Source organism: Triturus cristatus, chromosome 5_1, assembly GCF_964204655.1.
Source record: "Triturus cristatus chromosome 5_1, aTriCri1.1, whole genome shotgun sequence".
Classification (NCBI taxonomy): domain Eukaryota; kingdom Metazoa; phylum Chordata; class Amphibia; order Caudata; family Salamandridae; genus Triturus; species Triturus cristatus.
In genome coordinates this window covers 45,110,934-45,131,517 of record NC_140587.1, presented here as the reverse complement: position 1 = coordinate 45,131,517, position 20,584 = coordinate 45,110,934, and the positions used below count along the sequence as shown (strand labels likewise).

Below are 20,584 nucleotides of genomic sequence, written 5' to 3'. Positions count from 1 at the left end.
GCATTGATACTGTGATGTCAGAAGTGGGCTGTAGAAGGATGTGTAATGTGTGGTACCAAGGTCCTATGGCACACTATTGAGCTGGGATGTCCTACTTCAGTACTATGATACACAACACTACAAAAACAAGGACAGAAACAGATGTGATACTGGACAGAAAGCAGGAGGCAGGACAAGAAGCAACTATGGCAGGAACAAACCAGAAGCCTTGCCCGAGATCATGAAGACCTGAGTTTTACAAGGCATTCATCCCACGGCCTCCCCTTCTCATTGTATCTCCTGATGCATCGTTGTTAGTAACCTCCCAAACACGCTGACACCAGGAAGTGGCACCTATGTAAACACCTTAAGGCACAGACCAAGACACAGGCACAAGGAAAAACATTGTGATGTTACACCACTTAGGAGCTGGCAACCAGCCCCTCCTACTCCCATAAATCGTTCAACTCAGAGAAAATCCCACAGTTAAATAAACACAGATAGAGGTGTCACCCAGGCAATGAAACCGATTCCTTCAATGCGGCTGCCTACAAAAGCCCCTGGGTCCCAGGAGTCCTGGGTGCAGAAAAACCAAAAGCGCCACGGTTACCAAGAGACTCGAGAAGAACTTACTTACCTTCGGTAACGCTCTTTCTGCAAGAGACTATCTAGCCGAAAATTCCTCACCTTTTGAATAATCCCCAGGCATCAAACTGGATCTGGAAGCTTTTCAACAGTACCTCTCTGAGCCTGAAAGTGGTGCCATGTGGCTCTGCACTGACGCCGTTCCACTCCAGAAATTACTTGCAGGCCTATGTGCCACTCCCGTGCGTTGACATCACTTGCTTTCGAGACGGTCCGCGGCCCCAGACGCCGAGTCCCAAAGCAAATTGAGAGGAGGCTCGGTGGGAAATTTGTGACTAGATTCTCTACTAGAAATAGGGTTACCAAAGGTAACTAAATTGTCCTTCTGTTAGAGACTTCTAGCCACAGATTTTTCACCTTTGAATAGCTACCAAAGCAGTACCTATTAGGCGGCGCGTCTGTGAATGGACTTAAGGCAGAAAATCCTGCAGGACCAAGCATGCAAAATGCCCCTCTTGGTGCGCCTACCTGTTCAGACAAAGGTTCTTTGTGAATGTATGGAGGGACGCCAAGGTAACTGCCTGGCAGACACCTAGGACAAGGAACCCATGTGCTAACACGGTGGTAGCAGCATTGGCCCTGGTAGAATCAGCATGCTGTCCTTTTGGAGGGTGCTTATTAGCTAATGCAATGCAGATCTCAATGCAGAGCACAATCCAGCAGGGGTGGTTCTCTTTAGCACAGCCTTGGCTTTTCTCGCTACAGAGAGCCCTACAAACAGCTGATTGTCCACCTGGTGTACTTTGGTGTAATCAATGTAAAAGCGGAGTGCTCTCTCAGGTTCCAAACAATGGAGTCTCTCCTCTTCCTTAAAGGGGTGAGGCGGGGCATAAAATGCCAGCAGGGTGAAGGTTTGACTGACGTGGAACAGCATCACAACTTTCAGCATGAAGGATGCCTGAGTCCACAGAAATGGTTTGTCTACGAAGAAAGAAGTGCACAGTAGAGTGCCACGAAGAGCTTGAAGCTCACTCACACGCCAGGCTGAAGTGATGGGATGAGGTACACAGTCTTGATAGTAAGGAGCAGTAAAGATAATTTGTGAAGCGACTCAGAGTGTACATCAGATAAGTCAGGACCTGAATAAGGTCCCATTGGGGCATGCCAAAGGGAGAAGGGGGAAACATGTTGCAGCCCGTGCAAAAATCTCATCATAACTGGTGACTTAAACAATGAGGGCTGATTTGGCCACTGTTATAAAGCCGAAAGGTAACTCTTAACGGTGCCCAAAGCAAAGCCTTGCGGGCAAGACACAGAACAAACTATAGAACATCAGATAACTTGGCCTGAAGGGGGTCAATTTGCCGTGTGCCACACCAAGCCACACATTTGTCCCAATGACAGGGAGGTTATAAACTTTTCATTGAGGGCTGCCTGACTGCCAAGATGACATCACCCACCTCCTGCGGAAGGTCAAAGGTGTTCAGCTGGTGCCGCTCAATCTTCAAGCATGAACTTGAAGAGTGCAAAGGCCTGAGTGCAGAACCCTGCCCTGGTGCTGCAGCAGCAGGTCCTCCCGGCGGGGCAGCCTGATCGAAGCATATATGTTCAGGCCCACGAGTTCTGGATACCAAACTTTCCATGCCCAATCTGGAGCTATTAGGATGACTTGGTCCCAGTCGATCCTGATCTTCTTTAGAACTCGGGCAGGATTGATAGAGTTGGAAACGCATATAGGAGTCCTGAGTTCGACTTGAGGCGGAACGAGTCTCTGAGCAAGAGACGCCTTGGAAACTTCAACGCGGAAAAGATTTGACATTGGGCGTTCTCGTGGTGGCAAACAGATTGAGCCAAGGTTCTCCACATTGAGATCTGCTAGCTGAGCTCGCCCGCCCTGGCAGGTGGGTCACCAGGAAAATTCCTTGGTGGTCCAGCCATTTCCAGAAGCACAAGGCTGCCTGGCACAGGGTTTGTGACCTCATCCTACCATGTTTGTTGCAGTACCACGTGGCTTTAGTGTTGTTTGTGGGCACCCCAGGAGACGTCAAGGACTCTGTTGGAGACCAGAGGCCTCTGATATACACTTCTTCCAGATGGCCACCCTAACCCAGAAGCGATACATGGGTCACACTGTCAGCTCTGGGCGGGGAAGGGAGAGAGGTCAGCCACTGATCCAACTGCAGTTCAGCCACCACCACTGTAGATCTTTTGCAGTATTCCCCGTAATCTGAATGTGGTCGGAGGGGTCCCCTTTATGTGGGACCCACTGGAACTTCAGATCCCCAATGCAAAGGCCGCATATGCCACCTGGCGTGCTCGAGCAGCAGGATGCCGGAGGTCATCAGCGCCAGCAGCCTCAGGGTCGACCTCACTGAAATCCAGAACCAAGGCTGAAAGACTGCGATCATAGCCGTAATGTCCTGGACTCTCTTTCCTAGGGGAGAAGGCACAAAACCTTCAACAACCAGTCATCGAGATAGGGGGAGACTGGCACCCCTGACCTCAGGTGGTGTGCTGACACCAACACCATCACTTTTGTGAACACTCAGGGGGCATTGGAGAGACCAAAAAGGAGCACAGTGAACTCAAAATACTGCTGTTCCACCATGAACCAAGGGTAGCGCTGATGGAGAGGTATACGGAAATAAGCATCCTGTAAGTCTGGATGAATAGAAATAGGCATCCTGCAGGTCCACTCTCTAGGGTCAATGGCAGACAGAACCTTGGCCAGGGTGGGCATTCTGAATTTCTCCTTCTGGTGGAAGGCTTTGGGAGGGCTTAGGTCGATACCTCTGTCCACCTTGGGCATTAGAAAGTAGAGGGAATAGCAATCCTATTGTGCAAGGGCACGCTAAAGAGGCTTAGCAGGTGGGGCGGCAGAGGAGCGGTGGGCTGGGCGGCACACTAACGTAGACCGCAGGGGGCATTGGGTACCTCGGCATCTACAGCAAAACTGCCAGGTTCCATGTGAGGGCTGAACATGTAGGATGTTAGGGGCTTCAGCCAAATCCATGAATGGAGCGATGGGACTGTTGCGGTTGGCGAGGTGGGGGGTGGAAAGGCCCAGAGAGCAAGCGGTAGCCCTACTCTCATTAAACGCTGTAGGAGAGTAGGATCTGCCTCTTATGTTGCCCCCACTTTTTTCTGATGTTAACACTGGTTTCTGGCTATAGTCTGGCTGGGACCCTGCTAATCAGGGCCCCAGCCTCTCTGTTCTCTCTAAACGACATGGAGTGCATATTAGGTGCACTAGTGATTGGATACTGTGGTCCCTTGTGAGCCCCTAGTATATGGTACATTAGGTACCAAGGGCATAGGTACTTCACAGGCCTAACAGGGGTTGAAGCATGTATTATGCCACCCCTGGGAAGCAGACTAAATCTGACACCACAGGCCTTCTACTGCAGCCTGGGTGAGGTAGTGTTAGCACTCCTCACTGAGATATAGGTTCACTATATCTCTCCCTACACACACATATAAACCTATCAGTCACCCCTAAGGCAGGCCCTATCAATCCTGAGGGCAGGGTGCTTGGTTTCCATGTGAGGGGGTGCCTCTGCCTGAGCAGGGCCCCTCTGCAGCTCTCAGAGTACATTCTCTGGGGCTGGTTGTGAATGCGGTCAAACCATATACTCTTCAGTGCATTATAACCTCGAAGTAAATGCTAACTTTGGAATGGCTGCATCAAAACATGTTGTGTTTGGTGTCAAACGCTTTGAAATCATACCCCCACACCAGTAACTGGTGTGTGAGTATGATCCTACCCTTCTAGAGGGATAGACATGTACCCACTGTGGAAACACGGTAGAATCCTGAAGAGCCCTGGCATCACAAAATGGATACCACCAGTCACAGACACTGGGCTGCCCTCCTGCTGCTGACCGAAACTCGCGGAGGAGGAGGCCCAACAATAGGCATCCTGTCACAGGGAGGTGTGACCACCTCCCAGACAGAGTTTAGTGTATTGGGGCTGGGTGGGTGCACTCCTAGAGTGCTTTGAAGTCCTGCACTGGGGGAGCAGTAGGCTCCTCTGTGCATACACCAGTTCAAACCGGCTCAGGGGTTACCTGCCCCTGCTCTGGCGCGAAACTGGACAAAGGGAAGTGGGTGTAGCCACCCACTCCCATGACCCTCCCATAGGTGGGGTCATAGAGCTAGTCCCTCCCTTCCTTTCAGTATAAGTTAGGGAACCCTTGCCATCGCAAACTAGATATCCCTGGACGACGCTCGGAAGAAGAATCCTGGACCTTCGACGTTCCATTACCTCTGGAAGACGGAAGAATCTCCCTTGGAGTCAAGGAGTGACTCCCTTGCTTGGCAGGCACCAAATCTTGCAATCAACGGTCGCAAACTTTCCCGCTCCTGCCGGAGTCCGAAGTCCCTGCAGCCCAGGAAGAGGATTTCCTGACTTCTCCAAGGCCATCGTGAGTCCCCAGCGACGCTGAGGCAAGTGGACCCCACGAGTGACGAGGAACCGCAATACCTGGGTACCGTGCACTATTTTCGAGTGCAACCCCTTCACGACGTTCTATGAACTTGTGCATTGGACTACGTGTGGTTCAAGCCTCCAGCAGGATTCCCACCGAAGATCAGAGGCCTACCCCGTCCCGAGTGACCATGGGCCCCTGTTGAGTGAATCCTCCCGAGGCGTCTTTGCGATCCCTTGCCGGTTGGCTTGTGGGTCCCCAGAAGACTTTCCTACAGTTCCCAAGGGCTCCCCTGGTTGCTCCAGGCCTGCCCTGACTTACCCTCGCTGGGTGAGTACCTCAGACCTTGCTGGTCTGCACCGCTGACTTTTTATCCTTTCCACGAGACTTGCTGTTACCAGGCTTGTTGGCTCCAATCTGGTCACCGACACCGCAGTAAGCTGCAGACTTCGTGGGACACGCCGAATCCAGCTCCTGGTCATCGTCGACGCCTCCTGGACCTCGTGGCTGAAGAGTCAAGACACCCGTGGATCACCTGAAATCACCCGACGACTGTGGGCATATATCTTCCTTGACCCGGGTCACTGCCAAGTGACTTTGAACACTGTCCCCTCTGCTTTCAGGTCTTCCTTCTTCTGAATCCAGCCTTGGTTTCCACCGGACACTTCTCCTGTCTTCACAAGCAGCAAGTCTTCTTTGGCTCCCATTGAAAACGACGCTGCGACCCGACACCAAAAGACATCTATGCACCCGGCTTCCCTGGGTGAGGTAACTCCAGCACTACGGTGCTCCTGTGGGTGTTGGCTCTAGAACTACTTACCCTGTAAGTGACTTGCTTGTAGACTCTCCCGAAGTATCCTTAAACTCTAAATTTCCAATCGCGACTTGCTCCATTGAAGCCAATTGGATCCGCGGGTGTGTTCCCACACTGCACGCGTCTCCTGTGGGTCCTTTACTTACCTGCCGTGGGTTGTTTAGTGAGGCCCCAGCGCTTCTGAAGGCCCTAGGCCTTGTCCCCTCGCAAGTCGATATTCTTAAGTCTCTTTTTTAGTATATGGTCTGGTACGCCCCTAGGGCCCCAGCCATATTTGTGCTTAACTTGTTGTGAAATGTTGATTTGTGCATATGTTCCTGACTTCTAATCTTATAAAGAGATTAGCAGGGCGTTGTTAGTAATAAATACATATATATGTTATATATATACCTGTGTGGTGTCCTTTCATTTAGTAATTCAAGAGATTATAAGGTAAAACAAGCTGCTTTACATTCCTCTGAGGCTTAGCCTGAAGGCTGCTCTCCACAGCTACTACTAGGATAGCTTTCTTTCAAAGGTTGTCTTAAACCTATCTACCAAGAGTCGAATTGGACTGGTGCAAGGTGGCCACTATAACTAGTGACCAGCATATACCAGGCCAACTTCTCACAAACGTTCTAAGCTGAATCAGCTTTGTCCCTGAACAGGCAAGTTCGATTAAAGAGCTTATCCATCAGGAGGACTGGCCATCGCTGAAGAGCCTAGTTGATCACAGCCACGAATGTCAACGCTGGTGCCTATGGCCCGTCGGATGGAATCAGTGCTGTCCAAGCCACAACCAACTGTGAACTTGGCTTCATCACAACCATCTTGAATTGCATAGGAGAGCACAGAGCAAAGGTCTTTAGACACATCAGGGAGGACTCGTGCCACCGAATCTCAAAGGGCATGGGAGTAGCATCCCAATAAACAGCTGGTGTTAACAGATCAGAGGACCAAGCTGGTAGAAGAAAAGACAAGTTTGGCGGATGTTTCCACTCGCTCAGATTCCCTATCAGAAGGAATGGTGGGAAAAGTGTTGGCATTAGAGTGGCTGGTGGAAGCCTGCTACTAAACTTTCTGGTGACGTGTGCTGTGAAAGAAAAGCTGTGTGGCCAGGAGCAGGGCAATAGTGCCTGGTAATTTGCTGATTGACTGAGCGGCCCAAGCCTCCAAAAAGGTATCCATCAGTGCTTTGTTAAATCGAAGAAGGGGCTCACCTGTACGATTAGAGGATTTCTGTCAATGCATTTGGTTTACCTCCAAGGTGGGAATGTGGACGTCAAGTACTTTAGCTGCCTTATGTATCACATGGAGTAGGAAGCAAATCCCTCTGTGGCTGGTCCCGGGGGAAAAAAAGGTCTGCCTTCGGGGAGGAATTGAAGTCACTGACCTCCTGTAAGTCCTCATGCCAGCTGTCATCCTGGTTGGACTGAGCGAACTCATCACCTGGGGTCATTATCAGAATCAGTCTTGTGGTAAATCAAGAAGGGAAAGCTTTGCTTCGGTCAGGTTGTGCGCCAGGTCGGTCAACGTTGGACCAGCGTCGATTTGGCATCGGAGAGTACAATCAAGCTGTCTCTTCAAGTGCCAAAGTCGGCATCAGGGTCTACGTACTCGGGGCTGGTGTGGGTATGGTGGCCAGAAGTGGAGTTGTAACAAGAGCTGTAAGCAAGATAAACTCAGAGGACCCAGCTGACGTCGAGGGAGCACCCACCGGCGGTATCCCAGGAGGGAGGCCTCTTGGCTCCTTGGGGCCTGAACGCATGCCAGAGGGAGTCAGCAGGGATGAACAGAGCTGGAGCATGGCTGCCTGGAGCTCTTTGATCTGACATGGCATGGCTGAAGACCCCAGAAACTCGGGTTGTGCTAGAACCAGCTGCCAGATAGGCTCCAAAGCCGTCCGACTTCGGGAGCGGGATTGAAGAGGGTTTGCTCCACCCACGCGCTTGTTAAGACGAATGTGAGTGGCATGAGGGAACGAAGTCCCACCTTGATGTCTTGTGATGCTTATGCTTACCAGAGGACTTGGATTGTGATGAAGACCGACTTCTGGAGCAGTTCAGACGACTCCAGGAACAGGACCAAGATGGAACGTTTGACACAGAGTGTGACCTGGAACGGTCCCAGCATGGGGTCTTATGCATGGCAACATAACGTTTTGCCTCCCGTTCCCTGATGGCCTTCAGGTTCATCGACGTGCAGTTGCTGCAGGCATTGGAGTCATGGCTCGACCCAGGGCACCACAGACACACCTGATGAGGATCCATCACAGTCATTTGTTGGCTACAGTCCCCACGGGGCTTGCAACCTGTAGGCAGGAGGCCTCCCTTGCACACTGGAAACAATGTGTGGAAAATATTGCGGTAAGAGTCTCTGAGAGACGAGAAGGAGCTCCGGATCCATGTCTGGTGGTGGGGAAAGAAAGGAACAGACGTCAGCCCTGGGAGTGACGTCTATATAGGCCCCATATGACATTTCTGGAGCAGAACACCATCAGTGAGGAGCAGAATGGCACCACCTTCTGGTGCACAGAGGTACTGCTGAAAAGTTTGTGGATCCAGTCTGAAGTCTGGGGATTATTCAAAAGGCAAGGAATCGAAAGAGACAAGGGGCACTCTGGGTGATGCACAACTGCCAGGCCAACATGGCCCTAAAGGATACAGACACTCAAGGGATAGGGCCATTACCTTTCCAAACAAAAAGGTTAGAAAGCAGACCATGAAGAAACTTAATGGGGAAGGATAGAAGAGAGCAGAATACAATCGAATGGAATAGTAATTTATAAAGCTCACAAATGCCAAAGAGGATTCAAGGCACAAGGAAAGAAATAACACACATTTTTAAAAAACAGCTAAGTTTTTAATGCCTCGCTGAAGGCTAAACAACATTCCGCTTGCCAAAGATGAAGCGGCAAGCCATTCCCAATCCTTTCACTTGTGGCACAACTGGACTGGGATTCTCTTAGGAATAAGGGAGCAGCACAAATAGGTCTAAAAGTGGGACAAGGACAAAGATAATCACAAAGACATTTGGTCCCAATTTGCCAATTGCCTGATGGACACAACATAGTGGTGTGGACATAATCCATTGTGAGCAGTAAGCCGACGAAACTCCCCTCCGACGTCGAAGCGCGATCACAGTTTCACAATTCGTTCAAACGGCAGCTGCATGTAGTGAATTAGCTGAAACATCTCAATGATGGAGCTAGTCAATCCCCGATGGCAAGAATTGCTGACCTCTAGTCTAGATAAGTTACCGGCTTCGAATACAGCTGCATGTTGAGTTTGAGAAACGCTCTTCCCCAGAAGTTTCAACCAGAAGATGCAAAAAGATGCACTCACCTGCTTACAACATGGAAAATCTCAGCCATAAATGGAATAGAAAGGAAGGAGTCATCCTTTTGAATATAGAGAGTTATCCACAGCTTATAAAACATGAGAAACATGGTGTGTCTTCCAGGAATGGGTTTCCAGGATGGACATGCAATGGAATAATCATCCGCTTCGTCAAAGATGGCCCAAACGTTCGGGCGATTGTTTTGTGGACAATGCTCGTAAGTGAAATAAGATGACAATATAATGAAAAACCAAACAACCACTTGGTCTGGTTTGATGAGGTGTTTGTAAAAGTAAAGAATATAAAAAATGGCAATGTAAGATCTTTTACCCCAAATATTGCACCCAAAAATGTTAAAACACGTAATGTTGTGAGTCCCAACATCTCCTAATGGAGAACTCGTGTCCAGTAATCACTCACTCCCCCTCCCCACATCCTTCGACGCTACCATCCCAATAACTACCCCATGTCATGTGCATAATGCGTTTTCCTTCTAACACTGAAGACGTGACCTCCACTTCTGCTAGCACACATCGACAGGTAAAGTGTCGTTTAGCAATGATGTTGTAGAAAGTTGCATGTATGCTTCATACAACCATGGCTCTGGTGGCGTGGTTAGTGGATCAGTGCTTTGCTGTGGCAAACTTGCTTTTGTGCGATATGACTTCTTTCACTGCACAAGTGTAGCCCTTCAGCTTGGGTCATGCTTGCGAGTAACCATTCAGAAACACGGGATCTGACAGCAGCATGCAACCTAAAAATAGATTCACATAGTAGAATTGACACTTAGAGGGCTCGATTACTATGTCGATCGGAGTTGCCTTCGACCAACACTGTCGCGGACTAGGGACCAACAACCTCTGGTCGGCAGTCCCAACACCGCAATCACAATGCGACCGTACATGGTGGGGTTGCTTACTCCCATTTCTCAATGGGAGCTTGTGCTGCAGTCGTAAACCGGCTGTAGCACAAGCTCCCATTGAGAAATGGGAGATTCTGTTAATCCCTGCACCGCGTGGCAGGCACCTGAAGGTGTCTGCCACATGGTGCAGGGATTAACAGGGGGCACCACAGATGCCTCTCGGCCCCCAACTGGAGGCTGCAGGGAGAATGGGGCCCTGCTAGGGGCCCCCAAACACGCTTTCCGACAGGCCTTCCATGTCAGGAAGCCCGGTTTGGAAAGCCTGTCGGAAACCAAGCATCGCAATCCCAAAGGTGGAAACGCTGTCCATTGGGAATACATGCCGGACGCCGACTGGGCAACGGGCTCCTTGAGCCCATCTGAAGCCAACCGGAATGACCGGCCGGTTTCAGTTTCGACTGCACGCATTGTTATGCAGCGGTCAGAACTGAAACTGCAAAGAAGCTCGGAAAGGGTTTTCGAGCCTCATTGTAATAAGGCCTTTGGTGCGGGTGCATTACAAAAATCACCATTAATGCGGAGGTGCGAGGGTACGTCCAGTCATTTTTCTTGCTCTACAGCCTCACTGATTGAATCTTGTGAGTACTTTACCCTTTTAATTCTTTGCAGCTACCCTTCTGTTGTCACCCTCACATGTGACGAGTGGATCTTAGCAGGCTGTCTCTTAACCAGGACTTCACACACCACATTCACTTGCCTGATGTTATTTGTGGGAATCTGAGACTGAAAAGGTCAAATCTGGGTTTTAAAGATCAAAGCCTAACGCACCTGTAATGATTGTTAGGTGACCCTTTAGCATGTCCAGTGCAGGTTTTCAATTGACAAACCCCTGACAGCATCTTCATTAACAGGACGTTGGATTGCTAGAAAGGAGGGGCCTACACCGGACTGCCTTTTAAAAATCAATGTGCTCGCGACCGCGCTGAGACGCTAGAAGGGAGGCATTGAGAGCGCAAGGATCGCTACGAACTTGCTGTATGTTTTATTTGAATTGCTTTTAAATTTCGTTTTAAACAGTAGGAAACATCCTTTTTAAACTGTTTTTAATACTGTGACCCTTTTAATGAGTTTCTGCGTATTTGCACATTAAAGGTGTTAGTAAAATCGCAAGCTTACCGTTCTTTTCGCCTGCCCCGGTCCACCCCGGCTGTGTGCCGTTTGTTGTGGAGGGCGTGGCAGAACGGATTAGGGAACATCATTTCCGGGCTGGGTGGCAGAGGCGGGGCCTACACCGGACTGCCTTTTAAAAATCAATGTGCTCGCGACCGCGCAGCGGACGCACGCAGCGGGCGCGCCGCTGGCGCGCCGAAGGCGCGCCAAAGGCAAGCCCGTCTGCCCCCGTCAGCGACCGGCCGGGATCTAGGGCCAGAAACCCTGAAACACCGACATCCATTACAAGGGTACAATACTCCAAAACCGCATTAATGGCGCTACGACCTAGGGGTAATAATGGGTGTAGGCACATTATGAATGTAGAAAAAATGGAGCCCGTTTGCATTCATTGTAATGAAAAGCTGTTATATAGAATGCTGCTAAATAAAAAAGCCACAATTCAACTTGCGCTATTAAACTGCAGATCGCTAACCAAACATAAATATGAGATAGGAGATCTCATTACGGATAAACGCATTGATGTTCTATTTTTAACAGAGACATGGCTCAATGAACATGCAATACCAGACATTAAAGATGCGGTCCCAAAGCATTATCGGATAGTCAGACAGGATAGAGAGGGCCAAAGAGGAGGAGGGATTGCCATTATTCACAGAGAAAATATATCCTGTGAAATTAGACCAGCTGGCCTAGAAAAATGCGAAGCTCTCTTTTTCACCCTATATACTGAAACGGGTAACACACTGACGTGATTCCTCATATATCATCCCCCGGGCCAATCAAATCAGTTTGTGGCCAGTTTGGAAGAAAAGATAGTTCATCCAGCACTGAGACACAATAAATTCTTGGTTCTTGGGGACCTAAATTTACATTTCGACGACACGGAGAACAAAGAAATAAATGATATCTGTAAAGACATGTCGACTTTGAACTTAACTCAGAGAGTAAAATCCCACACCCACCAAGGAGGCCACATATTAGACCCCATTTTCACCAATTCAAAGGAGATTGAAATAGGAACACCCTGGCCAGTAGCTTGGTCGGATCACTTCGTGGTCCCATTCACGATAACAGCATACAGAACAACAGCACCAGCCGTGAAGAAGACTATCACTACCAGAAAATGGAAAAACTTTGACTCCCCATCCTTTGAACACGCACTAAAAGAAATGATGCCAATATTAGATAAGAATATAGACCAAGCTAACGAGCAGTTTGAGACCTGGATCTCAGGACAAAACTGCTCCTTGGAGTACCAGGACCCCTCAGAGGATAAAAATCACAGCAACCTGGTTCAATGAAGAAATACAGATGGCAAAAAAAGGGTGCAAAAAAGCAGAACGCACCTGGAGGAAAACCTATTGTACGATATCCAAGAATAAATACAATAAGGAAATGAAAGCTTATCACGCGTTAATAAAGTAAGTTAGGCGTGATTTCTACACAGACACAATTGCCAGGGCAGAAAACTCCCATAAGAAACTATTTGCCATACTAAAATCCCTCAAAAACAAGGAGGAGGAAGAAGTAATAACCTCCTCCAAAGAGATATGCAATAAAATAGCAGGTTTCTTTGCGGACAAAGTTACTAAGATTTATGAGTCGTTCCCGACTGAGGCCCAAATGGGTGGCAATCAGTACCTCTGCAGTCAGGAGGAATTTAGAGGAACAGTACTCAATGAATTCACCATACCGCAAAGAGATGAATTGATAGTCACGATCAGAGGTATAAAATCAGGATCCCCTCGTGACCCAGCAAAGCCTGACAGAATAATGATGGGTATTGATACTATACTACCATATATTTCTGAACTCATCAACTGCTCCCTTAAAACTGGGACAGTCCCTCTGAACTGGAAAAGGGCCATTGTTAAACCTTTGAGAAAGAAACCCTCTCTGGACTTCTCCGTACTGGAGAACCTGCGTCCTATTTCACTGCTACCACTGACAGCTAAGATAGCAGAAAAAATAGTAAACAAACAACTAGTGAATCATCTGGATGCTAATGCGATCCTTCATCCCTCACAGTCTGGCTTCAGAAAGGCACATTTCACTGAATCTGCCTTATTGATGGTCACCGAGACCCTAAGAAAACTGGCGGACGAGGGGAAAACAGCTGCGCTCATCCTGTTGGATTTGAGCGCAGCTTTTGACACGGTCTCACATCCCCTACTATTACAAAGATTAGAGAGTTGTGGCATACGGAGATGTGCCTAACTTCTTTCCTAGCCCAACGAAGTTTTCAAGTAGCGCAACTCTCACATACATCGGATAGCTATGCTTTAAAACAGGGAGTTCCTCAAGGCTCTACTCTTAGCCCAACCCTGTTTAACATATATGTAGGACCGTTGGCTGAATATGTCCAAAAATACGAGGTATCGATTGTATCCTACACCGATGATACCCAACTAATTGTACTACTATCTCAAAACAAAGACCAAGCTGCTATCCGGTTTTCCGAATGCCTGGAAGAAGTGGCAGTTTGGATGAATGACCACTGCCTCATACTAAATGGAAACAAAACAGAGGTCTTAGTGGTAGGCAAATCACCGAACATCTGGTCCTCGGCCTGGTGGCCAGACACATTAGGACAGGTCCCGATCCCTAAGGAAGAAGTGAAGAACCTCGGTATCTGGGTCGACTCTAAGCTGTCATTTGATAGCCAGATACGGAAAATTGCGGGAAAGTGCTATGGAGCAATGAAAACTTTGAGGAAAGTCATTGACCTGCTCCCTGTAAAAGCCAGGAGAACGGTAGTTCATGCCGTAGTTACATCGCAATTAGATTATGGAAATGTATTGTATTTAGGAGCCTCTAAGAGAGGACTCATAAAACTACAGAGAATACAGAATGCGGCAGCCCGCCTGGTTCTCAGCCTCCCGAGGAGAACTAATACTAGAAAAGCTCTGGCCACTTTACACTGGCTACCTATAGAAAAAAGAATTCTGTTTAAGGCTATGTGTTATGTTCACCGCATTCTGACAGGAAAAAGCCCTTCGTACCTCAAGTCATTGGTATCCAGATACACCCCTGGCCGGGATCTACGATCTAGGGACATGGCCTTACTAACGATTCCAAGAATTTTCAGAGCCAGAATGGGAGCTCGCTCCTTCAGGTATGGAACACACTACCTATAACCATGAGAACTGAATCCAGCGAAGTTATTTTTCGCAGGCAACTGAAGACATGGCTATTTCTAAATAAAAACCTCTAAGCGATCAGCCAGTCTCCTTATGTCTTCCTCTTTCTGATGTCTCAGCGCGGGGACACACCGATAGGTATAACCATGCGCTTTACAAATGAATAAATAAATAAATAAAAAGTTGCAGGATGGGCTTCAGAGCCTCAGTGGAGAGCACTTTCCTGATTGAGAGGTTGGGTGGTGTTGTTGGCATCTTCAAGAGCCTGTGGCTGAAAGACTTACCATATAGGAGCATCTCTGTGTAGGAGGGTGTCATTGTGTGCAAGGCTGTTTTGTCTGCTATAGCAGTGGCTCTTATCCTGGGGTCTGTGTCACCTAATCAGGATGTGCGCAAATGTTTAGAAAATTAGACACTATTATAGGATTAACAAATAATATAGGCAGAAAAAAATCAAAAAGCAAAACTGAAAAATATAAAACTGTGAAAAAATGTGAAATTTAACGTTAAAATGTTCCTGGTATCCTTAGCTTGTTTCGTGGGAGAAGCGCAAGTAAGGTAAACAGAGTCTAGTAAGGACAATTGGTGGCCTCAATACAAGCTCCGGGAATGAGGTGACAGAAAGAGAGCATGCCATTGGGACCAAGAACTAAAAAGTGATAGGCTAGAGTCCAGCATATTGCTTCGTCTTTTAGAAATAATGCCAAAATCTGAAAAGCTGAAACCTTCCCATTCAAATTTAAATTTCGATTTGTGTATATTTTTGGTTTGTAAATCAAATACTATATTTCAAACTTTATATATTTATTTGATCTGTACTTGTTTCTGCATTTTGTTTATTGATTTGAAGTTCAAATCATAGATATTGCTTCAATCAATCAGTCCATCAGGGGTTTATTAAGTGCGCTACTTACCCGTGATGGTCTCAAGGAGCTTTGGGGGGGGTGGCGCAGCTCCGGTCAGTCGAAGAGCCAGGTCTTGAGGGTCTTCCAGAAGACGTGCAGGGTGGGGGCGCATCTGCTGTTGATTGGGAGCTCGTTCTAGGTCTTGGCCGCGATGTAGAAGAAGATTCTTCCGCCTGTTTGTGCTCTGCAGATGCGCAGTGGTTCGGCAAGGGCGAGGTCAGCGGATCGGAGGTTTCTCTTGGGAACGTGGAAGGAGATCCTATTGTTGAGATATTTGGGTCCGGTGTTGTGGAGGCAATTGTAGACGTGGGTGAGTATCTTGAACGTTACTCTCTTCTCAACGGGGAGCCAGTGGAGGTTCCACAGGTGTTGGGTGATGTGTGCTTGTCGAGGGATACCGAGGACCAGTATGGCAGCGGTGTTCTGTATGGTCTGCAGTTTGTGGAGTAGAGATTTGTTGATCCTGGTGTATAGGGCATTTCCATAGTCCAGTCTGCTGGTTATGAGTGCGTGGGTGAAGGTTTTCCTTGATTTGGGGGGATCCATTTGAAGGTCTTTCAGAGGATGCAGAGGTGTTGTGGTAGCTGGAGGCGACGGCGTTGACCTGTCAGGCCATGGAGAGGGAGAAGTCGAGTACGATGCCAAGGTTTCCGGCGTGGTCCGTGGGGGTGGGAGGGCTGCCAAGGGCGGTGGGCCACCTGGTGTTGTCCCATGCAGAGGGGGAGGGTCCGACGACAAGGACCTCTGTCTTCTCCGAGTTGAGTTTCAGGCAGCTGCTGCTCATCCAGGATGCGACGTCCTTCATTCCTTCCGGGAAGTTGAGTTTGGTGGTGATAGGGTCCTTGGTGAGGGTAAGGATGAGCTGACTGTCGTCGGCGTAGGATACTATGCTGAGTCCGTGCTTTCTGACGATGGCAGCGAGGGCGGCCATGTACATGTTGAAGAGCGTGGGGCTGAGCGACGATCCTTGGGGCACTCCGCAATTGATTTCCGTTGGTTCAGAGAGGAAGGGTTGCAGTCTGATTCTTTGGGTTCTGCCGGTGAGGAAGGAACGGAGGCAGTCGAGGGCGGTCCCTGTATGCTGGCGTCGTGGAGTCTGGCGGTGAGTGTGCTGTGGGAGACGGTGTCGAAGGCTGCCAAGAGGTCGAGTAGGATCAGGGCCGTGGTGTGTCTTTGGTTGAGGAGGCTGCGGATGTCGTCTCTGGCAGCGAGTAGTGCGGTCTTGTGCTGTGGTTGCTTTGGAATCCGGATTAGGAGGGGTCGAGGATGGAGTTTCCTTCGATGAATTTTGTTAGTTTGGCATGGACGATCTTCTCTGTGACTTTGGCCGCGAAGGGAAGGAAGGAGATGGGTCTGTAGTTCTTGAGGTCCGTGGGATCTACTAAGGGATTCCTGAGCAGGGGTCTGACTTCTCCACATTTCCAGTCATCGGGAAAGATGCCAGTTTCAAAGGTGGCATTGATGGTGAGTTGTAGTTTTGGAGCGGTGGTGGCTATAGAAGATGTGCGGGGGCAGGGATCCGTGGGGTCTCCTGAGTGGATGCCTTTCATGGTCGATGTGGTGTCTTCGGTGGTGACTGGGGTCCAAGAGGAGATGGTGGGCTGGCTGGCATTGCTGGGCTAAAAAGTGGTTTAGGAGTCAGGTGTCTGGGCGGGAAAGTTGTCGTAGAGGCCCTTGATTTTCAGGTTGAAGAAGGAGCCGAGTTTGGTGCAGAGGTCCTGGGAAGGGGTGATGTCTGTGGTTAAGCTGGGGGGCTTGGTGAATTCCTGGATGACACTGAAGAGTTCCTTGGAGTTGCTGGGGCACTGTCTGTCAGGGTTACGTAGGCGACAAGCTCGTTTGCGCAGTTGGAGATCCATCTGTGGAGTTCTTTGGCTGCGAGGTTGGCGTCGGTCGAGCTGGTGGGGGCATTGCGGTTGAGGGTGGATTTGAGCTGCTCCTCAGTGATTTTGCTCCAGTTTCTTCATGGAGGGCGGGGTGCAGGTTTGGGCGGCGTGGGTTTGTTGACAAGGAAGTGTACGCAGTGGTGGTCTGTCCATGGGGTTAGCATGGTGTGGCTGAAGCAGATGTTATTCTCACCTGCGAAGATGGGGTCGACGATGTGTCCTGCCTTGTGGGTAGGCGTAGTGACGAGCTGTTTCAGTCCGATTTGCTTAGGCTGGAGTTCCCAACTTCCAGCCGCATTATTCTTTTTTGGTTCAAGAAATAATTATGGGGAATTTACCAATAGACATCGAGAGATAAGGACAGCTTGAGAGATGTCGCTGAGGAAGTACAGAGATTTTGTTTTCTTGACGTCTAGTGTTTATAGTAAGCATATTTTTTTGTGGACAGACACGTGAGATCCGTTTTCTTCTTTTTTATTAGTGTGTTTGCACCTTCCTGCCTGTCCCTTGCTTTTACTTTATTGGGAGTTTAAGGGCATATGGAGGAGATTAGCATGTAATTGTAAAAAAAACTAAATTGTTGTGACAACAAATGCAGTCTTAAGGGATAAAGGGCCAGATTCTTTCTTCTCTTTTTATTAGTTTTAGTTTACTCTTTCGTTTAAACAGATTATGTTATTGCATGGAACAGTCCTATTAGGTGAGCTAAGCTCTTAAGTTTTTTCAGATAATCACTGTTGATTTTTTCTGGCAACTAAGAAAATCTCATATTTCCCTGTATAGACAGTGTTTTGCATTTCATATATTTAATGTTTTGGTATTTTTCATATTGGATCCCCTGAAGAAGGGCCATCAGCCCGAAATGCATTGGGCAATGTGGGCAATGTAAAGATAAAGAGAAAATGACTATGTATATGTGGTTTGTTCAATATGAAAATTTGAATATTTGAACATTAAATGGATTTTGAGCTATGATTTTGTTCAAAGTGGTGGATATATTGATTTAGAAACAGTTTAAGTTTGTGTAATGTTGTAAACGTTATTGCAACGGCATTCGCTAATGTGCACAGTGGTCAGGACACATTGACCTGAAGTAGGGCACACCATCTCCTTCCCCACGAACCATTTAGAACCTTGCTGCGGAGCTCTTTCACATGAGAGAGCATCTTTGGGTGGGGAAGGGAGAGAGGTCAGCCACTGATCCAACTGCAGTTCAGCAACCACCACTGTAGATCTTTTGCAGTATTCCCCGTAATCTGAATGTGGTCGGAGGGGTCCCCTTTATGTGGGACCCACTGGAACTTCAGATCCCCAATGCAAAGACTGCATATGCCACCTGGCGTGCTCGAGCAGCAGGATGCCGGAGGTCATCAGCGCCAGCAGCCTCAGAGTCGACCTCACTGAAATCCAGAACCAAGGCTGAAAGACTGGGATCATAGCCGTAATGTCCTGGACTCTCTTTCCTAGGGGAGAAGGCACAAAACCTTCAACAACCAGTCGTCGAGATAGGGGGAGACTTGCACCCCTGACCTCAGGTGGTGTGCTGACACCAACACCATCAATTTTGTGAACACTCAGGGGGCATTGGAGAGACCAAAAAGGAGCACAGTGAACTCAAAATACTGCTGTTCCACCATGAACCAAGGGTAGCGCTGATGGAGAGGTATACGGAACTAAGCATCCTGTAAGTCTGGATGAATAGAAATAGGCATCCTGCAGGTCCACTCTCTAGGGTCAATGGCAGACAGAACCTTGGCCAGGGTGGGCATTCTGAATTTCTCCTTCTGGTGGAAGGCTTTGGGAGGGCTTAGGTCGATACCTCTGTCCACCTTGGGCATTAGAAAGTAGAGGGAATAGCAATCCTATTGTGCAAGGGCACGCTAAAGAGGCTTAGCAGGTGGGGCGGCAGAGGAGCGGTGGGCTGGGCGGCACACTAACGTAGACCGCAGGGGGCATTGGGTACCTCGGCATCTACAGCAAAACTGCCAGGTTCCATGTGAGGGCTGAACATGTAGGATGTAAGGGGCTTCAGCCAAATCCATGAATGGAGCGATGGGACTGTTGCGGTTGGCGAGGTGGGGGGTGGAAAGGCCCAGAGAGCAAACGGTAGCCCTACTCTCATTAAACGCTGTAGGAGAGTAGGATCTGCCTCTTATGTTGCCCCCACTTTTTTCTAATGGTAACACTGGTTTCTGGCTATAGTCTGGCTGGGACCCTCCTAATCAGGGCCCCAGCCTCTCTGTTCTCTCTAAACAACATGGGGTGCATATTAGGTGCACTAGTGATTGGATACTGTGGTCCCTTGTGAGCCCCTAATATATGGTACATTAGGTGCCAAGGGCATAGGTACTTCACAGGCCTACTAGGGGTTGAAGCATGTATTATGCCACCCCTGGGAAGCAGACTAAATCTGACACCACAGGCCTGCTACTGCAGCCTGGGTGAGGTAGTGTTAGCACTCCTCACTGAGATATAGGTTCCCTATCTCTCACCTTACACACACATATAAGCCTATCAGTCACCACTAAGGCAGGCCCTATCAATCCTGAGGGCAGGGTGCTTGGTTTCCATGTGAGGGGGTGCCTCTGCCTGAGCAGGGGCCCTCTGCAGCTCTCAGAGTCCATTCTCTGGGGCTGGTTGTGAATGCGGTCAAACCATATACTCTTAAGTGCATTATAACCTCGAAGTAAATGCTAACTTTGGAATGGCTGCATCAAAACATGTTGTGTTTGGTGTCAAACGCTTTGGAATCATACCCCCACACCAGTAACTGGTGTGTGAGTATGATCCCACCCTTCTAGAGGGATAGACATGTACCCACTGTGGAAACACGGTAGAATCCTGAAGAGCCCTGGCATCACAAAATGGATGCCACCAGTCACAGACACTGGGCTGCCCTCCTGCTGCTGACCGAAACTCGCGGTGGAGGAGGCCCAACAATAGGCATCCTGTCACAGGGAGGTGTGACCACCTCCCAGACAAGGTTTAGTGTATTGGGGTTGGATGGGTGCACTCCTAGAGTGCTTTGAAGTCCTGCACTGGGGGAGCAGTAGGCTCCTCTGTGCATACACACACTAGGATAGCTTTCTTTAAAGGTTGTCTTAAACCTATCTACCATACGAGTCGAATTGGACTGGTGCAAGGTGGCCACTATAACTAGTGACCAGCATAGGCCAGGCCAACTTCTCACAAACGTTCTAAGCTGAATCAGCTTTGTCCCTGAACAGGCAAGTTCGATTAAAGAGCATATCCATCAGGAGGACTGGACATCGCTGAAGAGCCTAGTTGATCACAGCCACGAATGTCAACGCTGGTGCCTATGGCCCGTCGGATGGAATCAGTGCTGTCCAAGCCACAACCAATTGTGAACTTGGCTTCATCACAACCATCTTGAATTGCATAGGAGAGCACAGAGCAAAGGTCTTTAGACACATCAGGGAGGACTCGTGCCACCGAATCTCAAAGGGCATGGGAGTAGCGTCCCAATAAACAGCT

General features: G+C 48.8%; 1 protein-coding gene across 2 annotated transcripts in view; it reads right to left on the bottom strand.

The window, feature by feature from the left end:
* The window catches only part of LOC146830123 (dynein regulatory complex protein 1-like), a 236,881-nt gene that overhangs the window by 28,159 nt on the left and 188,138 nt on the right, over nucleotides 1–20,584 (bottom strand). The gene's annotated exons all lie outside the window — the stretch shown is intronic.